The sequence below is a fragment of the Eurosta solidaginis genome, chromosome 5, assembly GCF_040869045.1.
Source record: "Eurosta solidaginis isolate ZX-2024a chromosome 5, ASM4086904v1, whole genome shotgun sequence".
Taxonomy (NCBI): Eukaryota; Metazoa; Arthropoda; class Insecta; order Diptera; family Tephritidae; genus Eurosta; species Eurosta solidaginis.
Window position 1 is genome coordinate 177424453 of NC_090323.1, and position 20995 is coordinate 177445447.

The 20995-nt window shown below is 33.8% G+C and overlaps 1 protein-coding gene across 1 annotated transcript in view; it reads left to right on the plus strand.

Moving 5' to 3' along the window:
- Positions 1-20995, plus strand: part of LOC137234033 (zinc finger matrin-type protein 2) — a 187649-nt gene that overhangs the window by 37069 nt on the left and 129585 nt on the right. The window lies entirely within an intron of this gene.

The window sequence follows — 20995 nt, forward strand, 5'->3', positions numbered from 1 at the left end:
CCGATTGCTTACGTATATAGCATATATTGTTGTCTGAAAAAATTATTGAGATCGGTGGTATATATAGTATATATCTCATATAACCGATTTTCAGATAAGAAACTTTGAGCAATTTCTGTCCCATTTTAACACCTAGAAGCTTCAAATTTCACCAAATGCTTACGTATATAGCATATATTTTTGTCTGAAAAAATCATAGAGATCGGTGGTATATATATTATATACCCCATATAAACTGTATTTTTTGCCCCTTTTTTACGGCTAGAAGCTTCAAAATTCATAAAATTTCATCAAATAGTTACGTTTACGTCATATATTGTTGAAATACGTGATTCGTAGTCATAGTTTTTACACGCAGACCACAAAAAACCTGAAACTTTGCATCCTCACACAAAGTACCTACCTATTTTTTATTTTATATTTATCTTAGAAATCGTTTAGGTATGTAGATCTCTTCACTATATATTTCTTATCCTATACATCCGATTATTCGGAGATTACGAATGGGATAAGATTGTTGTTCAGCCCCATTCATGAAAGGTATGAAGTCTTCGGAACAGCCAAAGACAGTCCCGTCCTTACTTGTTTATTTATATTTTTGTTGTAGTTTAAGGGAATATATGCTTGGTTACAAAATTTACACAATTGTAAGTAAATTATTTGCTCACTGACAATTCGCAATAGAGCATCAGCTGTTTCGAAGTGAACTTTTGTTCGCCCGAAATTGCCGATAGGCGGAAAAAGTTCACCCGAACAAAAGAAGTGAAGGCGAACACTTTTCTGCGTGAACTTCGCGGTAAGGGTGATCATGATGAAATTTGGCAGGAACGCTACTATATTACTATATATGTGCTAAATAAAAATTAGAAAAATCGGATGAAGAACACGCCCACTTTTAAAAAAATTTTAACAAAAAATTGAATATCTTTACTGTATATAAGTAAATTATGTCAACATTCAACTCCAGTAATGATATGGTGAAACAAAATACAAAAATAAAAGTAAATTTCAAAATGGGCGTGGCTCCGCCCTTTTTCATTTAATTTGTCTAGGATACTTTTAATGCCATAAGTCGAACAAAAATAAACCAATCCTTGTGAAATTTGGTAGGGGTTTAGATTCTAGGACGATAACTGTTTTCTGTGAAAAAGGGCGAAATCGGTTGAAGCCACGCCCAGTTTTTATACACAGTCGACCGTTTGTCCTTCCGCTTGGCCGTTAACACGATAACTTGAGCAAAAATCGGTATATCTTTACTAAACTCAGTTCACGTAATTATCTGAACTCACTTTGTATTGGTATAAAAAATGGCCGAAATCCGACTATGACCACGCCCACCATTTCGATATCGAAAATTACGAAAAATTAAAAATGCCATAATTCTATACCAAATACGAAAAAAGGGATGAAACATAGTAATTGGATTGGTTTATTGACGCAAAATATAACTTTAGAAAAAAACTTTGTAAAATGTGTGTGACACCTACCATATTAAGTAGAAGAAAATGAAAAAGTTCTGCAGGGCGAAATTAAAAGCCCGTGGAATCTTTACAGGAATACTGCTCGTGGTATTACATATATAAATAAATTAGCGGTACCCGACAGATGAGGGTCCTGGTCCACATTTTGGGCGATATCTCGAAAACGCCTTCACATATACAACTACCACCACTCCCTTTTAAAACCCTCATTAATACCTTTAATTTGATACCCATATCGTACAAACCTTTATGGCGATATCTCGAAAAGGCGTCCACCTATAGAACTAAGGCCCACTCCTTTTTAAAATACTCATTATCACCTTTCGTTTGATACCTATATTGTACAAACGCATTCTAGAGTCAACTTTGGTCCACCTTTATAACGATATCTCGAAAAGGCGTCCACCTATAGAACTAAGGCCCATTCCCTTTTAAAGTACTCATTAACACCTTTCATTTGATACCCATATCGTACAAACAAATTCTAAAGTCACCCCTGGTCCACCTTAATGGCGATATATCGAAAAGGCGTCCACCCATAGAACTAAGGCCCACTCCCTTTTAAAATACTCATTAACATCTTTTCTTTAATTGTAAAGTTGTAATTCCAATTGTAGAAATTTGTTTAATTGTAAAGTTGAAACCAGGTTAGACAAGGTATTGTAATGCGCTTGTTATAGTTGTTATGCTACGCTTATTTGCTAATATTTACATAATTTTATTTTTTTTAATGAGTTTTCATCATTTAATGAATTTATATTCATTTTTTTGTCCTTTGTGGAGTTATATGTATGTTATCACAATTTATATGTAAGGTATAATCTTTCACATAATTTCAATTAGTCTTCGTATTTAGTGTAATATTTTAAAGAATTTATATTCACTCGTCATTTGTACATGACTGTACATTAAAATATGAAGATGTTTTCCATCCCGTTATTTGTCCTCAGTAGTGTTATATGTATTTTTGTAAATTATATATGAGGTAATCTCTACCCCGTTACATGTTCCGTTACTTGCACGCTTTGTATCTCCATTTTATCATACGATTATGATAATAGCTTTAGAGTAAATTTGATTTTAATATTTCACATAATTACAAGATTTTTTTATTCATAAACGATAGTTTATTTATCTAAAACATAATTCTTTTAATGTTTGCTGGGTTGGAGCTGTTTTGGTCGATATGTATAAAGAAAAAAACCAAGCGTTTTTTACTTTTCTCTTCTATGCATTTCGACGCATCCGCGTCATCATCAGGAAGTCTATTTATTTTCAAACAAACAACATGAAAATACAAAAGTAATTATTATTTTCAATAAACATTACAAATTCAACATTAAAACAATAACTCACAATAATTTAATTAGTTGTACAAACACAATAATATCACAGGACAATCGACACATTCATTTTTCTTATTTTCTATTTTTGTTTTTATCATTTTTTATTATTGCTGTATAAGCGCTATTTGTATTGTCAATGTCTTAAGTTCCACAAAACATATTTTCTTAGCACGACAATACTACATCAAACGAAAATGTAATAATTACACGGACATTTTTAAAAACACGACGTTGCTTCTTCAGCGATATACTTGTGAGTGATGCTGTTTGTGGATATGGCAGAAAACCAAAATTCAATTGGTTGGCTATGGTATGGTTATGGCGTTATCGTTATGGTATGGCACCATTAAGCTGGAGACATTGGTGCTTTATCGGTAACCGTATCGGTAACCTTATAACAGCTGATTCGACCAACCTTATGAGAATCAATGCAATCGATTATTGGTGCCGCTAAGGTCGTAACCGTATCGTAGCCAACCAATAGGGTTTTGGTTTACCGTCGTAACGATAAACAGCTGATTACGTTAGGGATACGGATACAGTGATACGACATACGGCACCAATGACTCCAGCTTTAATCGATTACATTGATTTCCATAAGGTAAGTTCGATCAGCTGTTTTATCTGGTTATGGTTTTATGGTTATAAGTCACCATTAATCGGGCCTTAAAGCTCTAGTCATTGGTGCCGTTTGTCGTATCGCTGTAGTCGTATCCCGTAAACAGCTGATTACATTAGGGATACGACTACAGCGATACGACAAACGGCACCAATGACTACAGCTTAAACCAAAAACCAATTGGGTGACTACGATACGGTTACGACCTTAAGGGCTAATTGATGGTGACTTATAACCAGATAAAACAGCTGATCGAACCTACCTTATGGAAATCAATGTAATCGATTAATGGTGCCATACCATAACGATAACGCCATAACCATACCATAGCCAACCAATTGGTTTTTGTTTTTCGCCATATCCATAACCTATAAATATTTAGAGTGTGTGAATTTATTAACTTTTCGTATATTTTATTTATTGTTTTGGATACGTTTTGACTAAGACACTTATTTTTTGTGGAATATGTTTGTATTTTTTTGCGTTTTCTTCATTTTCAAGAAATTTTCACGATTTTTAGGTTAAGGCACCATTAATCGATCACATTGGAGATGGGTACGACTATGGCGTTAGGGTTAAAGAAGTTTACTTGGCCCTTAAGGAAGTTTAATTTGCCCTTAAAATTTGGCTCAACCGTCATATTAATAATGTACTTCTGTGAAAGCCTCAAAGGCAATAATTTGAAATAATCTAGAATTTACGTATTCAGGATCATGCTCCGATTTTTCTAAATATTTAGTTGCTACATCAAACTTTCATCGTTGTTGTTGTTGTTGTTGTAGCAATGCTCGCCCCACCTAATAGCCGCGACCGATCACAAATTGTCATCAATATCCTCTAACGGGAGTCCAAGGAAACTTGCCGTTTCAACAGGGGTGGACCATAAGGAAAGGGGTGTTAGAGGCGTTGGTTCCACATTACAATTAAAGAGATGGGTGGTGTCATGTGGGGACACATTGCAAGCGGGGCATACATTTTGTATGTCGGGGTTGATTCTGGATAGGTAAGAGTTTAGCCTGTTACAGTATCCAGAACGAAGTTGAGCAAGAGTGACACGCGTTTCCCTGGGGAGTATGCGCTCCTCTTCCGCGAGTTCTGGATATTTTTCTTCAAGTACTGGATTCACCGGGCAATTCCCGACATAAAGGTCCGACGCCTGTCTATGGAGTTCACCAAGGACCTGCTTGTGTTCTTTCGCTTCATACGGCTGGGTTCTCAGGTGCCGTATTTCCTCAAAATGCTTACGGAGATGACTCCTTAGGCCCCTAGACGGTGCTGGTTCGTCAATCAGATGTCTGTTGGGATGCCCAGGTTTCTGGGTATTCAACGGGAACTGTTTGGTCAGCATCTCATTTCTCTCCCTGATGGGAAGTATTCTCGCCTCATTATGCAGATGGTGTTCTGGGGACATAAGAAGACAGCCCGTGGCGATTCTGAGAGCAGTATTTTGGCAGGCCTGTAGTTTCTTCCAGTGGGTAGTTTTTAGGCTTGGCGACCATATGGGTGACTCGTAGCACGTAATCGGCTGGCTAATTGCTTTGTATGTGGTCATGAGCGTTTCTTTATCTTTTCCCCAGGTACTGCCAGCGAGGGATTTGAGGATTTTGTTACGGCTCTGAATTCTCGGAACAATTGCGGTTGCGTGCTCACCAAAATGTAGATCCTGATCAAACGTCACACCCAAGATTTTGGGGTGTAGGACAGTCGGTAGCGTAGTGCCATCGACGTGGATGTTCAAAATGGTCGACATTTGGGGCGTCCATGTTGTAAATAAGGTCGCGGAAGATTTAGTCGGTGATAATGCCAGGTTTCGCGAGGCGAAAAAACTGGAGAGATCAGGGAGGTAGCCATTTATTTTATTGCATAGCGCATCGATCTTTGGGCCTGGGCCTGTGGCCATTATTGTCCAGTCATCGGCGTAGGAAACGATTGTGACTCCTTCCGGTGGTGAAGGTAGCTTAGATATGTAGAAATTAAACAAAAGCGGGGATAGGACACCACCCTGTGGCACCCCTTGTTTAATTCTCCTTTGTTTTGATGTTTCGTTTCTGAATTGCACCGATGCCTGCCGACCACCCAGATAATTTGCGGTCCACCTTTTAAGACATGGGGGAAGGGTAGACCCTTCCAGGTCTTGCAGTAACGAGCCATGGTTGACCGTATCAAAAGCTTTTGATAGGTCTAACGCTACGAGTACTGTTCTATGGTGGGGATATTGATTCATCGTCTTAACCAGCAGTGCTATAAATGTTACTTAAACCGGTGTAAGCATACATTTTTTTACAACCCGAAACAATTCTACAGTTTTGTCAATTCGAAGAGAAAAACTTCAGGATTTTCTTCTACTTTTGCCTATGGATGTAAAGATGCAAGCTCCGATGATGATGTCACCAACTTATTTGCAGAATTTTTTAAGTCGACCTATTCATCTGAACTCTTTCAATCAGGTATCTATCCGTACACCTTAGACAGTTCTAATTGTATTCTTGATCCTGTCATAGATAGTTCTCCCGCCTTATAGAAATATACTTCTCATTAGTTTACCAACTTTGGAGACTAGAAGAACATTACTCGGGGTAATGTTCCTTCATAAACTGATTATCGGAGAGATAGACTCCACTGACCTTGTCAGCAGACAAAATTTTTCTCTTCCGAGAACTTCGAAACACTATGTTCTCTTTCATTTACCCATTCTTCGGCGAAATTTTGCCAAATTTAACCCTCTTCGCAATTAGTGCTCGCGCTATAATGAACTGTATAACTGTATTAGTTTTGAGTATTCGGTTCCTGCTATCCGTAAGGAAATACTCTCACGTCTGGCATGATATTTTTCTAAGACTTTTAATAAGATGCCAATTTTTATTTCAATATTAATTTTGATTTAGATATTGACTAAAATTTAACTTGATTATTTTTATTGTTTATAATTTTTGTTTTTATTTTAAATTTTGTTTTTACACTTATGTTTTTTTTCTTATTATTTGTATTGTATCTTGTATCCAGTAGTCGACCGATTTGTTTATGTGTTGACTTTAATATAGTAAATAAATAAATAAATAACACTAAAGAAAAACAAAGTGATAAGCGCGCTTTATGTTTGCCAACTCGAGTTATGTCTCGTTTCTTCCGAAACAAAGAAAGTTAAATGTGTTAAAGTTAACTGACTGAGTAGTGCACAAGTACCCATACTACAGTAGGAAAAAAATTTATGTTTCTGTAACTTGTACCTTCGATGGTTAATAAAGCAGCAGAAACGTCCGGATTAATTATCTTAATACTTTATTCTTCAGTCGTCAATCCAATAATGAACCGGAAGTCCACCATCTTCTCTTTTCTTCCTTTACAGTGATGTATTTTTGCTTATTCTATTAATTAGTTGACATGATTGCATTTATGATCTTACAACTCGGCCACCCTGAAACTGTATACACCTCGATACATTATCTTAATTTCTATTTTTACTGTCATACATTTCTTAATCTGATACAATTCGCTATTTGTGTTCAGAGTTACAGCTCGCACTGTATTGTCATTGATACATTATAACTTAATTTCTATCTTCACTATCGTACATTTCTTAATCTAATACCTAATCTAAATCTAATACCTAATCTAATACAATTCGCTATTTGTGTTCAGAGTTACCGTATTCACCTCGATACAGTATAACTTAATTTCTAACAAATGTTAGTCTGGTTCTACTGTGAAATATTTTCTTTGAAAATGGCTCACTAATACCTTCAACTCATCAAGTGTTTTGGCCGGTAACAGTAGATGTGCATTTCGCACTACATTGCCTATGCCGTCTATTATGAAATCGATAATTTCTGTTTCGCATATGTTTGCCCGTTTTCCTATTGCCTGCATCAATAGAACGTACCAATGTAATGACTCGCCCTTTTTGTCCCACTTGCGTCTTGCCAACACCTTATAAACTTCGTTCCTCTGTATCGGCACGTCAAATTCCATCGAAAGGGCCTTTTTTACTCGGAATAGCTTAACGCTTTGTTGGTGGTAAGGAAAACTTTGGCTGTTCCCACCAGGCAGCGACGAAAAGCCAGCAATTTAAATCGTTCGTCTACTCTTGACGAATCCATTACTTCTTCGAAATCTTGAAGAAAATGTCCCACCGTCACTGATATATCATCACCACTGAACTTGGGCATAGCATGCTCTATATCCAGTCTACCTTGCTATTGTACCCCAGTACTAGCTCTTAGCTCGTCGATTTCCTTCATTAATTTTAACATTTCCATAAGTTTTCGTAGCGCCACCAGTTCGCCATCCACACTTATGGTCGTGGCAAAGAGGATAGATAATAAGAGACACCAGATGACAGTGTCAGGCAGAATTGCAATTTCCCAATGTACCTATTTCTTGGGCTCGGCCATTCCGTCTCTTCCTATTTTTCGTAATTTCTTGTCTCATATTTTTTGTTTCGCCTGACGAAAATTAAGTAGAGAATAAGTCAAAATGAGTGACATTGAGACATTGAGTTATTTTCTGCATTTGAGCTTTTTGAAGTTTTGTTAACTTTGTCCAAATGCTTACAAAATGCGATTTCATGCAAAATAGCATGTTAATATTTTTTTACAAATTACTAGAATATTTATGCACAATTTATGTTCCATATTTATGCAATATTGAAAATTTTAACTTAAATAAATAAATTATACCATATTACAATTTAATTAATCAAGGGGAGGTGTTGCGTTTTGCCGACGGCAAACCATATTATTGGTCACTAAAATTGACATACATTGCATAAAGTATATATGTATGTATGTACTTATAATAAATAAAAATGTAATTATTTTATTCGTAAACAATACGAATTCAGCGTTTTCATTGGGATTTGGGGGTGGTTACATGGCTGCATTTAAATATATGTACAAATGGACATGTGTCAGCTGCCATTGAACATATACATATATCTATTTATAATATTTATAAATACAAATTTACGTATACGAATGGCGAATACAATCGAATACGAAGGGCTGGCAAAGTTGTCGGCTGTCAAAAGTGATGCCCTTTTACAGCTTTCAGAAAACGGGAGACAAAAAAGGGAATTAAATAATTGCTAGAATTATATAAATTCTAGCTGTTTTTGTCAATAAGGCTATTTAATTCATCCATACTATTCTGGAAAGACTGTTCGCAACCTTCTTTTGTATATTACATTATAAAATTAGCGCAAATATGCTCTTTAAAGAAAAAAAAAAGCAACAAATGCAAATTTTGACATCGACGTGTCAGTGCGAATTTGTGCCATAAGAGGGCAAACTAGAAATCTTCAGCCGCAACAGCAACATTGCCGCATAAAATCATGGCAAGAATATAATAAGCGTATCCATATAAGAGATGAAAAATATGAAGCGATGAACCCGCGAAATTATGCACTTTACATAAATATTAAAAAAAACAATTTATTTAAATTTATTCGCATAATAGGGGGTAATTTATGCATTATTTTTTATACATCTTTGCTATGCGATAGCTATGCTTCTTTGGGTGATACACTTTTTCCGAAATACTTACTTCCACACAGCCGTATGACCGTTTAATCATTATTGCTTTGCAAAAATCTTTCATTTTTAAAGATAACTTTGTTTTATATTAAAATACTTTACCTTTTTCCTTCGTTTTACATTTGAAAAGCTTTGTGTAGTAACACCGCACCTAAACCATAGATTGCATTCACTTGGTAAAGTGAACATCTCAGCTAAACCTTGCTTGCATATTTCTAAATAAATATCTGAAATAAAGTAAGGTAGCTTCATATGCGCGGTTTAGTGAAAGCCCCTAATATGAAGTCAAGTTGGAAATTATAAAAATCACAAAATTGGACTTTTGATGACTTTGTAAGAATGCTGTGTTGCAAAGTTTCATCATGAAGTTTTTGGAAGTAAAGAAGAAGTATTTTTATGAATCAACATTCAAGAGGAAGCATCTTTATGAATGAAATGTTTGGACTTTTGCAAGAAGCCATGTTGCAACATTTCTTTCTTCCTCACGAATTTATTTCATTTGCAAATAAGTAAAAATGATACAGATTTTAGTGGTTGGTTGAAGGAATGTATGTATGTATGTTGCATGTTAGAAGAGGGGTTAGTGCGGTAGCGGTATATTAAACGACATTTGTACAAATATGTGCAAATGTTTGTTGGTTTTGCCTTTGTTAACGATTTTGTAGTTTGGATATTTTTTGATAAGTCAATATGAGTTTAGTTAGGTGTATGTACATATGTAGGTATATGAATGTGTTTCCATTTGTAATTTAGGTTGCATCTTGCTAAACTTGAAGAAATTGTATACTTACTACAAAACTTATAGGTAACCATTGAATTAAAAGATTTTTTTTTATGGTTTGTACATTAGACTGGGTCGAAAAAAAGTTGGAAAAAATCCGCCTCTAAATTTGAAGCTTATGCCAAGAGGTCTATAAAAAATTTTATTCAGTTGTAGTATATCTACATATTTATGTTTTTTCTCACACAAACACAAAGTTTAATATTTAACTTTCCACTCAGCATTTTGGTGAAAAAAATTTGAATTTCCCTACATTTCAATACAATTTGATAATAAGTTATGATACAATTGAACAAAATAAATAATCAAATATGAATACTTTTGATAATCAAAACTTAATCAATCACATTTTGGAATAATATTTGAATCAAATGTATTTTTTTAAAAATTTTTTTATAATTTTTCATTCAGCTTTCTGAATATATAGCTCACTTTCACGTGCTTAAGGAAATAAAGTTATTATGTAGTATTTTATTTTGAATGAGATATGAGGAATAAATGCATCATAATCGTATTCAAAAATTATTCAAAAATTTTAGCCAAAACTATTAACAAATTAATCATTGAAAGCTTGTATTTAAATGGTAAAAGTGAGCTAATGTGAGTTAACTTCAATGTTACCATAAAAGAGGGTAAAATAACCAGCAATCAACGTATGTATATTGAGGAGGAGGGAAAAGGTCTTGATGCCAGCGACGCAAATGTGAAGGCTGATCCAGCAAGAGTAAAAGAATTTCGTGAAAGTTTATCGAAAATTTATCATTAAGTATGAACAAGCTAAAACTCAACGTTAAAAAAACTAAAGCATTTGTAATCAACGGCGAATCGGAAGAAAATATTATAGTTAATGATGAAAAAATAGATAAAGTTGACGTAATTAAATATCTAGGCATTGTCATCGACAAAAAATAAAATTTTGATAACCATATAGATTATATCTGCAGTAAAATCTCGAAAAAAATTAGATTTTTCGGAAGAATTCGCAAAAATATACCTATCAACAGCGCAGTAAAGATATTTAATATAATGATCAAGCCACATTTTGAATACTGTTCGACTCTGAAATGGTTAAATATCAATCAAAGAACAATTATGAACGTACTTGTTTTTGTGTTTAAAATAAAATATCACCTACTACCAAAGTACTTAACGAGTCAAATAGCATATGTAGGAGATGTGCAACCATACGGCTTAAGGAACAAGAATGATTTTAGAATTTTTTCACAGTTTAATTTTGTTATAATTTATTTTAAAATTTTTTTTGTAAATTTTTTTTTGATTTTCACAATTTTCACAATTTTTCACAGCTTTTGATTTGCGCAGAAATATAAGATTTGCTTCTACTTCGAAGTTTTCTGTATATTAAATGTTCATTGGAATTTTACCAATTTTGGCGCAATTTTCTTCCGATAATTTCCATAAAATAAGAGGTTAATAACTTTATTGCTGGAATCCAAATACATATACATTTAAATAATATTGTATAGATTTTAAAAACACATATACAATATATATATAATACATATATACATTTTGGAAAAACTTATACACTTGCATAATTCCTTTTAGTTTCTTTTATCACACACAAATTCTTTTTGAAATTATATACCACGATTTCAAACTTCACTTAACACTTTACAAAATTTTTCAGAATTTTCTAAACTTTCTGCACAATTTTCCGAAACATTTTTTTCTAAAATGTTTGTTTATATTTCCACTTTTTTGCACAATTTTCCGAACTAATTTTTCTACAATTTTTGTTTATATTTCCACTTATTTGCCTTTTGAGCATAAACAACACACACTTCACAACACAACACAATCTTCTTTTCACTCATTTAAGCTCAAATGAACAACTTCTTTTTTTGAAGATATCTTATTTTTATGGCAATATTTCACTTCACTTAACTTTTTTATCCTTTTTTACACAATTTCATAAACTTTTTACACAATTTTAATCACTTTTTTTTACTAATTTGCACAGAATATTTAGGTTTTTTTATTTCTTCACTTTTTATCCTGTGCTTTTTTTACATTTTCATTTACACTGACATTTCACATTCTCACTCAATTTATGCTTCCAGCTCAAACACAATACTTTTTGCACAATTTCTTAGTTTTAAGCCAATATTTCACTTTACTTCACTTTTTTATCCTTTTTTACACAATTTAATTAACTTTTTACACAATTTTAATCATCTTTTTACTAATTGGAACAGAATATTTACCTGTTTTTATTTCTTCACTCTTATAGTGTGGTTTTTTTTTACACTTTCATTTACACTGACATTTCACATTCTCACTCAATTTATGTTTTAGCTCAAACACAAAAATTTTTGCACAATTTCTTGATTTTAAGCTAATATTTCACTTCACTTCACTTTTTTATATCTTTTTACACAATTATATTAAATTTTTACACTATTTATTTGCCTTTTTTATTCACTTTTTACACTATTTTAACACAAAAACACAATATTAACTTTACACTCACTGAGTTAATTCTTCACTGCATTTTACCAAATCTTCGCGGACAGGCACAAAGAGGAATGGCCGAGCCCATGAATTGGTACATTGGCAAATTTCATACAAAACGCAGTCGGTTTTCTGAAATGGCGATATGACGCCTCTTATTATCTATCCTCTTTGGTCGTGGTATATTTTTGCGAATTCTTCCGAAAAATCTAATTTTTTTCGAGATTTTACTGCAGATATAATCTATATGGTTATCAAAATTTTATTTTTTGTCGATGAATGCCTAGATATTTAATTACGTCAACTTTATCTATTTTTTCATCATTAACTATAATATTTTCTTCCGATTCGCCGTTGATTACAAATGCTTTAGTTTTTTTAACGTTGAGTTTTAGCTTGTTCATACTTAATGATAAATTTTCGATAAACTTTCACGAAATTCTTTTACTCTTGCTGGATCAGCCTTCACATTTGCGTCGCTGGCATCAAGACCTTTTCCCTCCTCCTCAATATACATACGTTGATTGCTGGTTATTTTACCCTCTTTTATGGTAACATTGAAGTTAACTCACATTAGCTCACTTTTACCATTTAAATACAAACTTTCAATGATTAATTTGTTAATAGTTTTGGCTGAAATTTTTGAATAATTTTTGAATACGATTATGATGCATTTATTCCTCATATCTCATTCAAAATAAAATACTACATAATAACTTTATTTCCTTAAGCACGTGAAAGTGAGCTATATATTCAGAAAGCTGAATGAAAAATTATAAAAAAATTAAAAAAAAAATACATTTGATTCAAATATTATTCCAAAATGTGATTGATTAAGTTTTGATTATCAAAAGTATTCATATTTGATTATTTATTTTGTTCAATTGTATCATAACTTATTATCAAATTGTATTGAAATGTAGGGAAATTCAAATTTTTTTCACCAAAATGCTGAGTGGAAATTTAAATATTAAACTTTGTGTTTGTGTGAGAAAAAACATAAATATGTAGATATACTACAACTGAATAAAATTTTTTATAGACCTCTTGGCATAAGCTTCAAATTTAGAGGCGAATTTTTTCCAACTTTTTTTCGACCCAGTCTAATGTACAAACCATAAAAAAAAATCTTTTAATTCAATGGTTACCTATAAGTTTTGTAGTAAGTATACAATTTCTTCAAGTTTAGCAAGATGCAACCTAAATTACAAATGGAAACACATTCATATACCTACATATGTACATACACCTAACTAAACTCATATTGACTTATCAAAAAATATCCAAACTACAAAATCGTTAACAAAGGCAAAACCAACAAACATTTGCACATATTTGTGCAAATGTCGTTTAATATACCGCTACCGCACTAACCCCTCTTCTAACATGCAACATACATACATACATTCCTTCAACCAACCACTAAAATCTGTATCATTTTTACTTATTTGCAAATGAAATAAATTCGTGAGGAAGAAAGAAATGTTGCAACATGGCTTCTTGCAAAAGTCCAAACATTTCATTCATAAAGATGCTTCCTCTTGAATGTTGATTCATAAAAATACTTCTTCTTTACTTCCAAAAACTTCATGATGAAACTTTGCAACACAGCATTCTTACAAAGTCATCAAAAGTCCAATTTTGTGATTTTTATAATTTCCAACTTGACTTCATATTAGGGGCTTTCACTAAACCGCGCATATGAAGCTACCTTACTTTATTTCAGATATTTATTTAGAAATATGCAAGCAAGGTTTAGCTGAGATGTTCACTTTACCAAGTGAATGCAATCTATGGTTTAGGGCGGTGTTACTACACAAAGCTTTTCAAATGTAAAACGAAGGAAAAAGGTAAAGTATTTTAATATAAAACAAAGTTATCTTTAAAAATGAAAGATTTTTGCAAAGCAATAATGATTAAACGGTCATACGGCTGTGTGGAAGTAAGTATTTCGGAAAAAGTGTATCACCCAAAGAAGCATAGCTATCGCATAGCAAAGATGTATAAAAAATAATGCATAAATTACCCCCTATTATGCGAATAAATTTAAATAAATTGTTTTTTTTAATATTTATGTAAAGTGCATAATTTCGCGGGTTCATCGCTTCATATTTTTCATCTCTTATATGGATACGCTTATTATATTCTTGCCATGATTTTATGCGGCAATGTTGCTGTTGCGGCTGAAGATTTCTAGTTTGCCCTCTTATGGCACAAATTCGCACTGACACGTCGATGTCAAAATTTGCATTTGTTGCTTTTTTTTTTCTTTAAAGAGCATATTTGCGCTAATTTTATAATGTAATATACAAAAGAAGGTTGCGAACAGTCTTTCCAGAATAGTATGGATGAATTAAATAGCCTTATTGACAAAAACAGCTAGAATTTATATAATTCTAGCAATTATTTAATTCCCTTTTTTGTCTCCCGTTTTCTGAAAGCTGTAAAAGGGCATCACTTTTGACAGCCGACAACTTTGCCAGCCCTTCGTATTCGATTGTATTCGCCATTCGTATACGTAAATTTGTATTTATAAATATTATAAATAGATATATGTATATGTTCAATGGCAGCTGACACATGTCCATTTGTACATATATTTAAATGCAGCCATGTAACCACCCCCCAAATCCCAATGAAAACGCTGAATTCGTATTGTTTACGAATAAAATAATTACATTTTTATTTATTATAAGTACATACATACATATATACTTTATGCAATGTATGTCAATTTTAGTGACCAATAATATGGTTTGCCGTCGGCAAAACGCAACACCTCCCCTTGATTAATTAAATTGTAATATGGTATAATTTATTTATTTAAGTTAAAATTTTCAATATTGCATAAATATGGAACATAAATTGTGCATAAATATTCTAGTAATTTGTAAAAAAATATTAACATGCTATTTTGCATGAAATCGCATTTTGTAAGCATTTGGACAAAGTTAACAAAACTTCAAAAAGCTCAAATGCAGAAAATAACTCAATGTCTCAATGTCACTCATTTTGACTTATTCTCTACTTAATTTTCGTCAGGCGAAACAAAAAATATGAGACAAGAAATTACGAAAAATAGGAAGAGACGGAATGGCCGAGCCCAAGAAATAGGTACATTGGGAAATTGCAATTCTGCCTGACACTGTCATCTGGTGTCTCTTATTATCTATCCTCTTTGCTATTATTTAATAAATGCAGTCTGCCCCTGAAGAAGCTAAGAAGATTAGCGAAAAGCAGGGCTTGAATAGGGGAGTCCTTTGACTTGCACTAAAGCAAATTTTGGTCATTGCAGCCTATTTCTATTACATACGTAATCAAATTGTATTTATATGTAGGGAAATTCAAAATTGAGTCATCTAAATGCTGCGTGGGCCGTGGTCTTTAACCGATCCCGTCCATTTTTACTAGAAATATTTTCTACTATAAGGAAAATATGTGTACCCAATTTTTTAAGATCCGTTAGTTTTTCTTCGAGTTATGGCTCCCGAAACATAGAAAATTGCTTAGCCATAAAAGCGGCGGCGCCACGCCCAATTTTTAAAATTTGAAGTTTTTCCTATTTACTGTTATAAATCCACTTGGGAAATGAAATACCATTGATATAAAGCTCTTTTTTGCAAAGATATAGCTTATTTTATTCATCCACGACCCTTTTTCAAATCTTTTATATAAAAATGGGCGTGGTCCTTAACCGATTTCGTTAATTTTTCTTCAAAGCATTCCTTATAGTAAAGGCAACCTCTGCCGAATTTTACTATAGGTCTACCGATTTTTGATTTATTTGGAAAATTGATTTTATCACAAGTGGGCGGTGCCACGCCCATTTTATTAAGAGTCAACATCAGTCCACACGTCAAATTTCAACATTCTAGGTGTATTATTTTCTAAATAATCAGGTTTTTTTTATTTTCCAAAATGTTACATATATAAAAAGTGGGCGTGGTTATCATCCGATTTCGCTCATTTTCAATACCAATCTATTCTGGATCCAGATAAGCTCGTGTACCAAATTTGGAGAAGATATCTCAATTTTACTCAATTTATTGTGTTAACGGACGGACGGACGGACATGGCTCAATAAAATTTTTTTTCGATACTGATGATTTAGATATATGGAAGTCTATATCTATTTCGATTCCTTTATACCTGTACAACCAACCCTTATCCAATCAAAGTTAATATACTCTGTGTGCAAAGCACGCTCAGTATAAAAATGGACATTCGACCGCACTATATACATATGTATAATGTTCCGTTACACCCTGACTTTTTACGTGTCCTATGTTGGGCCTATTTCTCAAAATATTTTTGATGTCCAGGGACCATAAGCCAGTTTAAAAAAAAATATAATAAAAATTAATTTCTTCATTAAATCAGAAAATTTGTTTTCGGTGTTCTTTATATTTACTGTGTAGCGTCGTCGTAGGCAATTAAAAAAAACAATGAAAGGCGCCATAACCTCCGAAGAGATTCAAGGCCGAGCTTCTCTTCCAATTTGCGTCGTGTTCCTTTTAATTGTTCCTACAAATTGGCGGGACTGGACCTACTCGTTTTATGCCGACTCCGAACGGCATCTGCAAGGCAGATGAGTTTTCACTGAGAGCTTTTCATGGCAGAAATACACTCGGAGTGCTTGCCAAAGACTGCCGAGGGGTGACCCCCATAAACAATTGCCTCTAAAAAAATTGATCTATATTCTACCCGAATATTTTTTCAAACTCGAATTATTTGAAATGAAAGATCATAAATGCAACCATGTCAACTAATTAATAGAATAAGCAAAAATACATCACTGTAAAGGAAGAAAAGAGAAGATGATAGACTTCCGGTTCATTATTGGATTGACAACTGAAGAATAAAGTATTAAGATAATTAATCCGGACGTTTCTGCTGTTTTATTAACCATCGAAGGTAGAAGTTACAGAAACATAAATTTTTTCCTAGTGTAGTATGGGTACTTGTGCACTACTCAGTCAGTTAACTTTAACACATTTAACTTTCTTTGTTTCGGAAGAAACGAGACATAACTCGAGTTGGCAAACATGAACAGCGCTTATCCCCTTGTTTTTCTTTAGTGTTATTTATTTATTTATTTACTATATTAAAGTCAACACATAAACAAAGCGGTCGACTACTGGATACAAGATACAATACAAATAATAAGAAAAAAAAAACATAAGTGTAAAAACAAAATTTAAAATAAAAACAAAAATTATAAACAATAAAATTAATCATGTTAAATTTTAATCAATATCTAAATCTAAATTAATATTGAAATAAAAATTGACATCTTATTAAAAGTCTTAGAAAAATATCATGCCAGATGTGAGAGTATTTCCTTACGGATAGCAGCAACCGAATACTCAAAACTAATACAGTTATACAGTTCATTATGGCGCGAGCACCAATTGCGAAGAGGGCTAAATTTGGCAAAATTTCGCCGAAGAATGGGTAAATGAAAGAGAACATAGTGTCTCGAAGTTCTCGAAGGAAGAGAAAAATTTAGTCTGCTGACAAGGTCAGTGGAGTCTATCTCTCCGATAATCAGTTTATGAAGTAACATGACCCCGAGTAATGTTCTTCTACTCTCCAAAGTTGGAAAACTAATGAGAAGTCTATTTCTATAAGGCGGGAGATGAGTATTTGATTCCCAGTAAGACCACGTAATGCGAAAATTAGAAACTGCTTCTGTACCGATTCAATTCGGTCAATATGATTTTTATATCCCGGAGACCATATACAGGAACAATACTCTAGTATTGGGCGTAGCAATGATGTGTAAAGGGTCTTGGTTAGATAAGGATCGTCAAATTCTTTAGCCCATCTTTTAATTCATTCCAGTACACCCGATGGTTTGTTTATGATAGATGAGATATGCATGTTAAAGCTCAGTTTCGCATCAAAAAGAATACCTAGGTCACATACTACAGATATACGCTCCAAGGGAGCACCATCTAGCATATAGGACTTTAAAACTGGGTGGACTCTATGAAATGTCATTAGTTTACATTTGCAACTGTTCAAAAATAATAGATTTACTGTACACCATAATTGAAAGCAGTCTAAATCGGTCTGAAGTAGATCCAAACGAGAAGAGTCGGAAGGCAAGTATGTATAGCATAGTTTTACATCATCTGCATACATTAAAGCTCGGGGATACGAAATAACCTGAGGTAAGTCATTTATGAAGAGTGTAAAAAGTAATGGACCCAAACGGCTACCCTGAGGCACACCAGAAGTCACTTCTATCAACTCAGAGATACGGTTTTTGAACATAACTCGCTGAGTTCTATTTACAAGATAGTTGCGAAGCCAAAGTAATAAATTCTTCGGAAAACCCAGTAAATCAAGTTTATGAGTTAAAAGCTCATGATTAACAGAGTCAAATGCTTTGCTGAAGTCGGTATAAATAACATCGGTTTGCTTATTGGATAAGAATCCATCCATAACTAGAGAAGTGAACTCAAACAAGTTGGTTGTGGTTGATCTTCTACGCACAAAACCATGTTGGCTGGGTGATAATAAAGAACTACATGTATATTGAATTTGGCAGGTGATGATATTTTCAAACATTTTTGGTATAGCCGAAAGTTTAGCTATGCCCCTGTAGTTCTCAATCTTGGACCTACTACCTTTCTTATGTAAGGGAATGATTGCTTCCAACTGAAGGGAATAGGGAATATTCCAGAGATAGTGTAAATAATTTAAGGATTTGCTTGGATAAATTGACAGCTCAGAACAGTAGCACACAACTAAGAACACCATCTGGACCCGGAGAAAAATTCGGTTTCAACTCAAGAATACTCCTGAGAACTATATCTATATCTATGACAGGATCAAGAATACAATTAGAACTATCTAAGGTGTACGGATAGAGACCTGATTGAAAGAGTTCAGATGAATAGGTCGACTTAAAAAATTCTGCAAATAAGTTGGTGACATCATCATCAGAGCTTGGCATCTTTACATCCATAGGCAAAAGTAGATGAAAATCCTGAAGTTTTTCTCTTCGAATTGACAAAACTGTAGAATTGTTTCGGGTTGTAAACTAATGTTTGCTTACACCGGTTTAAGTAACATTTATAGCACTGCTTTAAGACGATGAAAGTTTCACCCCAGCGGGTTAGGGGGTCAGAATATTCCCGCGGTAGGTATGCCTGTCGTAAGAGGCGACTAAAATACCAGATTCAAGGGGCTGTGTAGCGCAACCCTTCAGGTTGCCAGCTCAATATATAGCTTCTCCAAACCCAATTGTCAACCTCACCTATCCGCGGCGAATCCTGTTTCACTAACAGACGAGGCTCTGGCGACCCCAAGCTTCTCATGGAACTTGGGGGTGGGGAGGGAGGGGATGGCTTAAAGGTTTAATGTAGCCACATAAATCGTTCCCGAGATGGTCGGGCTAGCGCCTTAATGGTGCTGTGGTACCGGAGCGTACCGGATCTGTATCCGGCAAAGGACCATTACATCGATACTCCCCAAAGCCTTCGGGGAGCAACCTTATCGCTACAACAACAACAACAACAACGATGAAAGTTTGATCTAGCAACTAAATATTTAGAAAAATCGGAGCATGAACCTGAATACGTAAATTCTGGATTATTTCAAATTATTGCCTTTGGGGCTTTCACAGAAGTACATTATTAATATGACGGTTGAACCAAATTTTAAGGGCAAATTAAACTTCCTTAAGGGCCAATTAAACTTCTTTAACCCTAACGCCATAGTCGTACCCATCTCCAATGTGATCGATTAATGGTGCCTTAACCTAAAAATCGTGAAAATTTCTTAAAAATGAAGAAAACGCAAAAAAATACAAACATATTCCACAAAAAATAAGTCTCTTAGTCAAAACGTATCCAAAACACTAAATAAAAAAAACAAAAAGTTAATAAATTCACCAACTCTAAATATTTTTAGGTTATGGATATGGCGAAAAACCAAAAACCAATTGGTTGGCTATGGTATGGTTAAGGCGTTAGCGTTATGGTATGGTACCATTGATCGATTACATTGATTTCCATAAGGTAGGTTCGATCAGCTGTTTTATGTGGTTATGGTTTTATGGTTAAAAGTCACCATTAATTAGCCCTTTAAGCAACAACTCATGTTATGTTATGGGCATTGTACAGGTCTACAAGTAGGATATGTAGCAGCACGCACATACACAGCCACGCTCACCTGATAAAATGCTTGTTCTTGTTCGTTTTTTTTGTGGATGCTATTTGGCACTGTTGTACTTCTTAGGACCAAACAAAGTTTAGTAGCTGCTATCGAAAACTGCTTAAATTATTTTTTTCTTATATTACAAAGAAATGTACTTATTTACTTTCAAGCGAGCACTTAATTACATCTCTCTTTAATAACCATATATTTTGGACAATTTTAATTAACAAATTGTGATACTTTTTTACGGGGACGATTGCTAAAACACGATCAAAACCGTCGGGGGAGGTATTAATAGACGCCTTTTTGCCTCGCTTCCAATAATTCGAATACTTTTTCTCTTCGGACTATTGACAACAGGACAAAACGCGTCTATTCATTTTTCTTTCCGCTTTTTTGGACGGGTTATTGCAGTCGACCTCGGTTTCAAACTGTTTTTCGCGCAGAACTTTTGAACGGGTAGAAAAACTTAACTCCCGTGTTTGTATTCTTAATACTGAAATAACTACGCGTCCTCAGATACCCCAATTGAAGACTTTTTTATAATTTTCTGAAGGACCCACATGGGTGCACTTAAAATTTCCTGCTAAGTT